The following is an 11,305-nucleotide window of genomic DNA, read 5'->3' on the forward strand; positions in this document are numbered from 1 at the left end:
ATGGGAATGCCTGAGCAAGATTCATCCTCCACTCATAGCCTGTAATTCAGCAAATTCTTCCTAAAGTGTGTGCTTAGCTGCACTCTATCAGAATAGCACTTCTGACTCCCTGCCTTCCCTTTTGTTACAAAAGTAACACAGGATGATAGATGAGGGTCACAGTCAATTACTGGAAACAATTGATTTCTGCTTTGGCAACCCACACTTTTATGTAAGAAGAAATGTTTCCAGTTGTCCTGGGTTCAAAGTTACACTTGGAAATGTTTCAATGGTGCATGCCAAAGCCTGAAAAACAAGGCAAGGGGTAGATGGAAGAAAACTAGATGCTCTGAGTACTCAGTTGTTGATTTGGATGAGAGGGTAAACAAGGTCACATCCTCTTACATTCTATGTATTCTTGGTGGTGAACAGGAGTGGAGGGATCAGCCTGTTTTCATTCCATGTCAGTTTTACACACACCAAATCATGGGTCCATTTGATTCAATTTTTGTGGACTTAAAAAAAAAGGCATTTAAATTGCATCTGATAAATCTGATTAAAAATATACTTTTGTATTCTTTGCAGTGCATTGCCCCTCCCCATATAAAATGCGCATTTTGTGCACACTTTAAACATGAAACACATGCTTCTGGGCATATTTTTAGAGGGATCCAAAATGGCATCATACAATACAGTGAAGTGCATAAGCCAACTGACAGCTGCATCCCAGTCTACATAATAAGTTTGTGACCAGGACATCTGTTTGGCTTGCTGCAAAAAGTGGGCCAAACAAATGTCTCCTCCATCCCTAGCAGCATGACTGACCTTTCCCCAGTCTCTGGAGTTTCCAACAGGTACTTTCTACTAGGCTGTTTATTAACCAGTTCTCCTATGTGAGAAGTTTTATTGAACGCCTTATGCTCAAGGGCATACTAGACATGATGCAGTCCTGGGACTAGAATTCCCAATCTTTTTTCTTGTCCAGCGCCAAGGGCCTTCTGGCGGTTCCCTCGCTGCGAGAAGCCAAGTTACAGGGAACCAGGCAGAGGGCCTTCTCGGTAGTGGCACCCGGCCTATGGAATGCCCTTCCACCAGATGTCAAAGAGAAAAACAACTACCAGACATTTAGAAGACATCTTAAGGCAGCCCTCTTTAGAGAAGCTTTTAATGTTTAACAGGTCATTGTATTTTAATATTTTGTTGGAAGCCGCCCAGAGTGGCTAAGGAAACCCAGCCAGCCAGATGGGCGGGGTATAAATAATAATATATTATTATTATTATTATTATTATTATTATTATTATTATTATTATCAGCTGCAGGGGCCCAAGATTTGCATCAGTGCAAAGGAGAGGAGTAACCCAGGGGCATAGCTAGCTGCTCCAGTACCCGGAGCGGTGGGGGCGGGGTGAGCTGCCCACGGGGGCACTGTGGCGATCCATGTAGGGGGGGACCATGGCGATTCACCCAGGGAGGTGCCGCGGCGAGCTGCCGATGGAGTCCGGCTGCCCATGGAGTCCACTTTGGGCAGTGCTGGGCCCTGAGCCACCGCGTCACTCCCAGGAGAGACACGTGGCTTGGGCACGCTGCAGGCCAGGTTCCACGGTAAGTGCCACCCCCCATGGTGTGCCATTTTGTCACGCCCTCAGGGATGACACCCGGGGCAGACCTCACCCCCATGCCTTCCTAGGCCCCTGGGGTAACCTTTAGCTCCTATGGAAATCAGTCCCCACATCTGCAAAGGGGAAAACATACAGGCACAACCTGTGTCTCTCTGTGATCTATATAACTGTATCTTCATTGTGAAATTGGCAAAGGAAAAAAAAGGTTATTTCCTCCCCCAACTTGCTCTTCACCTAATTCAAATCAGTGAATTATCTGATATTTCATAAGCAATTTCAAAAAAATCCACAAACTTTGTGTACATCCCTGCCAGTCAATAGTGATGGCCTTTTTCTCCATGAGTCTGTTCCTCTGGCATTCCATAGGCATGTTAAGATTTTTCAGCATGTTCCTGATTATTAGTTTATTGATTTGATTTTTATTGTTCTAAACTGCTTTAATTGCCTTGGTGCTGTTTTGCCAAAAGGGGCATACAAGTCTGTTAAACAAGCAAAAGAATACTCTCTTCTCTAGCCCATGAAGTAGTTGGTTCTACTCTGAAGAAAGGAGCTGGGTAGACGAAGAGGATGCAAGCACCGAGGTGAGGTGGGATTTGCGTCACAAATCACCAACTTTCATATATTTAGTCAGTTATATTCAGAAAATGAATTGTCATGTGAAGCTATGAAAAGGCCATATCTCTAAAGTTTTCTTTATTTTTTTGTAATCCTATGAGACAGAGTGGGAGGAAGTCCAAAGTTCATGGATTAAAAAAATATAAATATAAAGAATATTGGGCGGTCCCAACACCCAGAATCTTAAAAAGAGTGGGAGTGCTGCCCTCTAGAGGCCAGAAGGGTGACTGAAATATCAAGGGTGTTGATAGATAACATATCTTATAAAAGTCACAAGACTGAGACTAGGTAACCCGAAATTACTGATGATATATATAGATCAATGAGAAGGCAAACTGTGGGCTGGGAATCTAAGTGAGTGTGAAGTGGGAGTTCATTGTCCGAAAGCCACATGCATGAATTTTAACATACATTTACTTGGGGAGTTGGGAGAACTTGGCACATAACCGATTTTAGGCTCCGGAAGTCATTTGATGGCATTGGTCAGCAACTACATATTGCTTTTCTTTTAGACGAAGAAGCCATTTAAAGAAAGAGGTCACACACAGACCTGCCTGTATGTTATATCGCAACTACAAATGCCACGTGAGGACTGTAGTTGGAAGCAGTAAAAGACAGCAGGACTACATGGCGTGGCTGCACCACACACCTCTCATCCCAGTGCTGTGTACCAGTTACTGAGAAGAGAAAGGGAAGGCATGTGAATTGCAGCCTTGGAGCCCATCCAATGTTCCTGATGCTGTGCTCACAGAAAGCCCACGCCCCTCCAGTTTCTTAACTCCCTAGCCCTCCCTCCCTCTTGGTCACAGGCAGTGGTCCCTGGAGGGCAGGAGAGCCAGGCAGACCCATTCATGCAGCCCTGCCTGCTGCTACTGGTTGCAAGTAAGGATGAGGGAGTATTTTGCATTCTCAAGTGAACCCTCCTTACCCACGCTTCCGGAAACAACGCACGGACCAAAACACAACTATCCTTTGAAATTCATACTTTTCCAAATTTCGCAAAGCAGTTCTCCAACCAAATAGCATGCCTAAAACAATGCTAGCTCAATTTTCTTTTTACCTTGCTTAGTAGGAGAGAAATTGGTCTTCAGGGATAATTGGTGGTACAATATTGGGGCATTTCCTTTTTCTTTTCTTGAAGATGTCTTCTGCCATGGCTTGGATTTTACATGCTGCTATACTTTAAAGCAAGGGACGTGGGTGGCACTGTGGTCTAAACCACTGAGCCTAGGGCTTGCCGATCAGAAGGTTGGCGGTTTGAATCCCCGTGATGGGGTGAGCTCCCATTGCTCAGTCCCAGTTCCTGCCCACCTAGCAGTTCGAAAGCACCTCAACGTGCAAGTAGATAAATGGGTGCCGCTACAGCGGGAAGGTAAACGGTGTTTCCGTGTGCTGCTCTGGTTTGCCAGAAGCGGCTTAGTCATGCTGGCCACATGACCTCGGAAGCTGTATGCCGGCTCCCTCGGCCAGTAAAGCGAGATGAGCGCCGCAACCCCAGAGTCGTCCGTGACTGGACCTAATGATCAGGGGTCCCTTTACCTTTTTATACTTTAAAGCAGCTGCTGTTTAGAATGTCCCTCTTTTGTCCTCCACTGCAGTATTTGTAGACACAACAACATGTGGATTCTGAACCCCTGGGGGACATATTCAAGAGGTGGGGGGGAGCCCTAATATTGTACTACCACAGATTTCCCATGGAACCCACAAACCCAACCAATCATTCATCCATTAGATTTGAAAGTTGAGAGCGTTCCCACATTTTGAAAGCAGTTAATTTAATATTTCAATGGAAAACATTCAGGTGGCAACTGCTTTATCGCCAGAATGTCATGTTTGCCTACCTAGTCCCAGAATTGTGCTACCTAGCAAGCATGGAAGATCCAATTGTCTCTGGCAAGGGTACACCAAATAGGAAAATCAGTTTGAACATTTGCGTCTTCATAAACAAAAAGAGCACAGTTTTGCAGCTGTGTGTGGTCGCCACTTTGTCAGAAATCGCTCCCCCCCCCGCCCCCAATGCCATGGAAATGGACAAGCCGTCGGTGGCCCAGGTGGTCTCTGGGCAAGAACTTGGCCAGCGGCAGTGTGTGTTTACAGACACAGAGTGGGCATGAAAGTTTTCCTGGCTTCTGCTCGTGCCAAGGAAAGACAGAAATAAAATGCCATCCTTTGTAGTTTGTACACCCCAAAAGCAGTCAAACAAACATCCCCTGAGCCTCTCCTTATCACTTTATTACACCTGCTAGAATGAATAGATTAAAAGGCAGTGGAGGGAGTGGAGGCATAAGAATCCTGCAGAAAGACTGGCTTTTGGGATTGTTAATTATTCTCTGGGGTCTCTAATCTTTAACTAGCAAACAGCATCACTAACTGTCTTAAACCTCCTCCTGGAAGAGACTGATAATAAACCATCTGCATGAAGGCACCCAATTATCTAGCCCTCTGCAGCCGCCTCTGACATGGCTGCAGCAAGAGATAATAAATGCACAGTATGTAATAATGACACGTCGCCCACGATTATCTCACTGATACACGACCTTTTAGCTCTATTGTTTGCACTTCTAAAAATGAGAGAGAGAGAGAAAGAGAGAGAGAGAGAGAAAATTCGGAGCTAAGCACTCACATGCACACATGCATCTTCCTCACTCCTGTGATGTAACCTTGTCATGAATGCAACTGGAACCTAGCGAGCTTGTTTAGCTGGATTTATGGCCCATCCCCTCAGACCTCTGTGAAAAATGGCTGCTTGAGTTGCAGCCATCGTTACCATGGTGATGCAGGGAGAAGGCGAAGAAGGTACAGAAATAGCGCCCACCATGCTAAAAAGGAGCCATTTGGGCCCAACACTTCAGTGATTAAAATGAGATGTCTATCTCTCATTCTGACCACCTCAATCTCTCACTCATTCCTTGCTCACAATAAGCATAAACTTTTCACTCATTCTATGAGAGGGAAGGAGGGAAGCTTTTTATGTCACTTCTGGGAGCAGAGGCTAGATCTGACAATTGCCTTGCTCTCATAAATGCTAGACTTTCAGCAAGGTAAGGTTTGCTTGTGAGACTTTTCCAGGACTTGGATTCAAAAGAGCCTTTCCAGAAGGCCATATTGCAACCTTCAGAGAACGTCTCCCCCTTTGAGGTAAAAATTATCTTTACTAATATTGGTCAGCAATTCATGCCTCACATGAAATCTGAGGAAAACCGGATTTGAAAGGAAGAACAGTACATTGACAAAACAATAATAAAAAATAAAAATAAAAATGTTTAATTTATTATTTATACCCCGCCCATCTGTCTGAGTTTCCCCAGTCACTCTGGGCAGCTCCCAATCGAGTGTTAAAAACAATACAGCATTAAATATTAAAAACTCCTCTAAACAGGGCTGCCTTCAGATGTCTTTTAAAAATAGGATAGTTGCTTATTTCCTTGACATCTGAATCCATACTGAGGAACATTCTCATGCACTACAATCCTATCATCTTTATTTAGAAGTAAGTCCTATTGAGCTCAACGGGACTTATTCCTAATAAGTATTTTTTAGGATTGTAGCCTCAGCTGAACAGTGTATTCTAGTGGGTTGAATCCAGAGATCCAGTGAGCAGGGGGAAAGAGAGATTTTGGCCAATCCCGTTTGCCCGACAGTCACTCAGTGGCTGCCCTAGGTTCCTGCTTCGGGTGCCGGAGCAAATAAGCCAACCTTGCACTGCTATTTGTGAGGTGGGCTGCGATTCTCTGCTCTGCCTCAGGGAGCAAAATATCTTGGGACAGCTCTGTTTGATTGACTAGAAATGAAAATGTAATAAACCCAGTTCCTCATTTGCATAGGTTTGCTTGGATTTGTCACTTATTAAGAGATCCAAACCACTGTCAGATTATAATATTAATGCTACAAAGAAGCAGCTGAGTTTTCTCTGACTGCATTTCGAATGTACATCACAGGATTGTGCAGTTTTAATTTAAGATGGCTGTATGTATCGTATGCCTTCTGATCAGATTTTTAAGGGTGCTGAGAGTTGCTGAGAGACCCCTATTCCCCTCACAGAACTACAGTTCCCAGAGTTGACTGGGATGAATGATGGGCTGTTAAACCACTCTGAGAGTTGTAGTTCTGTGTGTGTGGTGCAGAAGGGGTCTCCTAACAACTCTCACCACCCATAACAACTACAGGCCCCAGGATATTTTTGAGCTTGCCAAGCCATGGAAGTGTAGAGTATTTAACCTCATTTTATGCATGCATGCATGCAGGTATGTACCGTATTTATTTGGAACATTTGTGCCTTGCTCTTCAGCCAAAATGACTCTCAGAGCAGCTTACATACAATAAAAAACGTATATGTGTACCGTATAAACCATGGGTAGGCAACCTAAGGCCCGGGGGCCAGATCTGGCCCAATTGCCTTCTAAATCCGGCCCGCAGACAGTCCGGGAATCAGTGTTTTTTTTTTACATGAGTAGAACGTGTCCTTTTATTTAAAATGCATCTCTAGGTTATTTGTGGGGCATAGGAATTCATTCATTCTTTCCACCAAAATATAGTCTGGCCCCCCCACAAGGTCTGAGGGACAGTCGACTGGCCCCCTGCTGAAAAAGTTTGCTGACTCCTGGTATATACTAACTAATAGTATAAAGGTAAAGGGACCCCTGACCATTAGGTCCAGTCGTGACCGACTCTGGGGTTGCGCGCTCATCTCACATTATTGGCCGAGGGAGCCGGCGTATAGCTTCCAGGTCATGTGGCCAGCATGACAAAGCCGCTTCTGGCAAACCAGAGCAGCACATGGAAACGCCGTTTACCTTCCCGCTGTAGCGGTTCCTATTTATCTACTTGCATTTTGACGTGCTTTCGAACTGCTAGGTTGGCAGGAGCTGGGTCCAAGCAACAGGAGCTCACCCCGTCACAGGGATTCGAACCGCCAACCTTCTGATCAGCAAGCCCTAGGCTCAGTGGTTTAACCACAGCGCCACCTGGGTCCCTAACTAATAGTATATCTGTTAGTAAATAAATACAGAAGACATACAGGCAAGTTAGAAAAGAAAGATAAACCTCAGCAATGGAGAGAGAGAGAGAGAGAGAGAGAGAGAGAGAGAGAGAGAGAGAGAGAGAGAGAGAAATGAAAATGGTTAGTCACATGTTAAGGATCATTGCAGGAAGGAAGTAGACATATTTAGGTATTTACTTAAAATATTTTAAACTCCAAATTTAAAAGATTATAGCAGCATTCCTGCTGGGATTTTGAGGTTAGATAGGAACAGCAGTCCTAACTATTCGGGCGAGAAGGAGTGGAATCTCCTTCTTTGGAGGTTTTAAAGCAGAGGTTGGATGGTCATCTGTTATGTATGATCTAGTTGAGATTCCTACATTGCAGGGGGTTGGACAAGATGACCTTTGGTATCCCTTCCAACTCTATAATACCATGATTAGCCTGGCTATATATATATATAAAAACACAAGTCACACTATTTAGCACTACCTGTATCTGAATACAGGTCTGAGTTTTCTGAGATTCAACTGGATTTTATATAGCACTTATTATAAAATCTAGCCTAGAATTCTTTAAGGGGGAGTGAAAGGTGATGTGTGTGCTCATTGTATGGATCAGTCCAAAAAAATTGCACAAAAAGGAGGAGAGATATCTTTGTGTCTATGCACAGAGAGTGGATGCAACAGAACCAGATGTCTTTTTTATAAAAGAACTATACTGTATGTCAGACCTCTTGGGCTACATTTCCCCTCCAAAGCAGCTCAGCAGGAATATATCTTCAATAGCCCGCAGTAGCGTAAATCAGTTGCCCATGGCCTCTGACTATGAAGCTCTTTCAAACACCTATCAGCCCCATTCCGCCTTGCTGCAGGAGTCGGGTACCATGAAAATGAACCAGGGAGGGAGGTGGAAGAAAAGGAGCAGCAAAGCCTGCAATTGGTCATTCTGTCACCAGGGAAACCACTACCATGTTATCTGCTGAGTTCAGTGTCTTGGAGAGTTAACGCACACATGTGGCCAATCTGAAAACAGGGAAGGTGGTAGGAGAGGGTGTGTGTGTGTGGGGGGGGGGGAATAAGTATGCAGTGCTGATATGAAAACTCTTCTCAGTCTGAATAAGCTAAGAGCATCTAGACCAGATGCCAAGAGGTGATGAGAGGGCCAAAAGGTGACAATCAATTCTTAGCTGGCAAGATAGGTGATGTGTCAAGCCACTGCACAGGAAAGCTGAAGTGAGAACCTTGATTCCAACCTCAAGATCTGTCTCCTGACTAAGCCTGAGCTGCAACCAAGGTCTTGGTTTACAGCTCCTGGTTAATCTGGGAGAGCTAAATCACAAGCCCACATTCAGATGAGAAGCCATGGATTGACTCAGCTGAGCAGCACAACAACTGGGAAGGAGCAAAACAGCCATGATCCCCTACACCTCGGGAACCTGCCATATTTTAGCAAGGTGTGGACCAGGCCACTATCTGTTTGCTTCTTTAGTTTGTTATCTAGCTCAGGAGCAGTGAACTTCTGGTCCTCCAGGCAGGGCCCAAACATAATTTTGCATGAATACTTTTGTTTGAGGGCTACTACAAATCTGAACAGACAATACTGTGAGAACCTGGTTATTGGCCAGCTTGCTATGTTCCACCATCTCTTCCTCTCCCACCCATCTACATGGTGATCATAATTAGGAATGGCCTAACATGCCAGATTTTTGTGGTGTGACTCAACTTGCTAAGATAAGGCTTTGCATGGGGCTAAAACACACAGAGGAGATGGTCATCTTTCACTTCTTCATTCAGATCTTAAGATAAGAGGTTGTCTTGGGGACAAAAGAGCAAGAATGGCTTTCTTGGATTCTGGCTTAACAGGTTAACTTAGAAGCAGACAACTCTTTCATATCCAAGTTATGCACTAAACATCTTTGTTACCTTCCCTCCTACTTTTCCAGATTCACAAGCTGATAGTCGCCTGTTTCAATGGCTCAGTAGCAGTGCAGTTTTATTATAACTCTGACATTATATCAGGAATGACAACGGGATATTGCTACAGGAAAAGCATCTTACTCTACCAAAGGTTCTGGGGTTAAAGAATAAATGAAAGGTAGAATGCAAACCCCAAATATATTTTAGGCTAGGGCACAGAGCATTTCATCACCTGGCTTCACTAATAAACCTAGTATATTTTCTAAATCCCTTTGCTGCCACCTTGTGATTTGATTGAACATAACCACAATTCTACCAGCTGCTGGAAAATTAACTATGAAACCGAAAATTTGGGATCTCTACTGACCCTTCTTTTTTCTCCCTCTCTTTTTGAGAGGAGGAAACATAGAAAGCTGCTTTATACTGAGTCAGATCACTGGTCCAGCTAGTTCAGTATGGCGCACAGACTGGAAGCTATTTTTCAGGGTTTCGGACAGGCGACATTCCCATATCTATGTGGAGATGTCAGGGATTGAACTGGGAATCCCCTACATGCAAAGCCAATGCTCTGCCCCTGAGCAGCTAGACTGGTGACTGGGAGCGGCCGCCGGGACCACATAACACCGGTCCTGAGAGATCTACACTGACTCCCAGTACGTTTCCGAGCACAATTCAAAGTGTTGGTGTTGATCTTTAAAGCCCTAAACAGCCTCGGTCCTGTATACCTGAAGGAGCGTCTCCACCCTCACTGTTCAGCCCAGACACTGAGATCCAGAGCCGAGGGCCTTCTGGCGGTTCCCTCATTGTGAGAAGTGAGGTTACAGGGAACCAGACAGAGGGCCTTCTCGGTAGCAGCACCGCCCTGTGGAATGCCCTTCCATCAGATGTCAAGGAAATAAGCAGCTATCCTAATTTTAAAAGACATCTGAAGGCAGCCCTGTTTAGGGAAGCTTTTAATATTTAATGTTGTATTGTTTTAATATTTGGTTGGGAGCCGCCCAGAGTGGCTGGGGAAGACTCAGCCAGAGTTATTATTTATATTATATTATATTATATTGGCAGGAGCTAGGACCAAGCAACGGGAGCTCACCCCGTCACAGGGATTCGAACCGCCGACCTTCTGATCAGCAAGCCCTAGGCTCTGTGGTTTAACCACAGCGCCAGTTCGAAAGCACGTCAAAATGCAAGTAGATAAATAGGAACCGCTACAGCGGGAAGGTAAACGGCGTTTCCGTGTGCTGCTCTGGTTTGCCAGAAGCAGCTTTGTCATGCTGGCCACATGACCTGGAATCTATACGCCGGCTCCCTCGGCCAATAATGCGAGATGAGCGCGCAACCCCAGAGTCGGTCACGACTGGACCTAATGGTCAGGGGTCCCTTTACCTTTATATTATATTATATTATATTATATATTATATTATATTATATTATATTATATTATATTATATTATAATAGCTACATCCCTTCCCTTCGTTGACCTGGAGCACATTCACACAGAGCTTTGGAAATGCATTGTTCTGAGCACTCTCTGAATTATTGAATTGCTTTAAGCTATTATAGAGTGTGAAAATGCAACCTTTACATGCTTTCAGGCTGAATTTAATAAAAGTAAAATTTATTGTGGGAGAGAAACAAAACAAAGAAGTTGTCCCATGTTAGCTGACCCTTAAGTTTTCAGAAGCAGGCAGAAATTCCATAGCATGACAGGGACACACCCTTTCCCCTCAGTGACCTAGGATCCTATGAACAAACACAGGGGTTTCAAATGTGTGCCTACACACATATACACTAGGGACTGTCAACCTCTTGGCCAACCCCCTTCTTTGACACCCGATCAACCCCTCCTCTCGTTCCACATGACTACCATTTATTTATTTATTGTTATATTTACATCCCACCCTTCCTCTAAGGAGCTCAAGGTGGCATACATGTTTCTCCTGCTCTCTGTTTTATCTTCTCAACAACCCTGTGAGGTAGGTTAGGCTGAGAGATGGGAAGTGGCCCAAAGTCACCCAGTGAATTTCATAGCTGAGTGGGGACTTAAAGCCTGGGCTCCCACATCCTAGTCCAGCACTCCAACCATTACACTCCACTGGCTGAAGTGCATATGCTGGGTGTACAGAAAGCTTCCTCCTCCCCTACACCTTACCTCTCACACCCAGCTCTGGTTTAATCCTTCATTAAATGACCTTT

This window comes from Zootoca vivipara, chromosome 7 (assembly GCF_965207765.1).
Source record: "Zootoca vivipara chromosome 7, rZooViv2.hap1.1, whole genome shotgun sequence".
Lineage (NCBI taxonomy): Eukaryota > Metazoa > Chordata > Lepidosauria > Squamata > Lacertidae > Zootoca > Zootoca vivipara.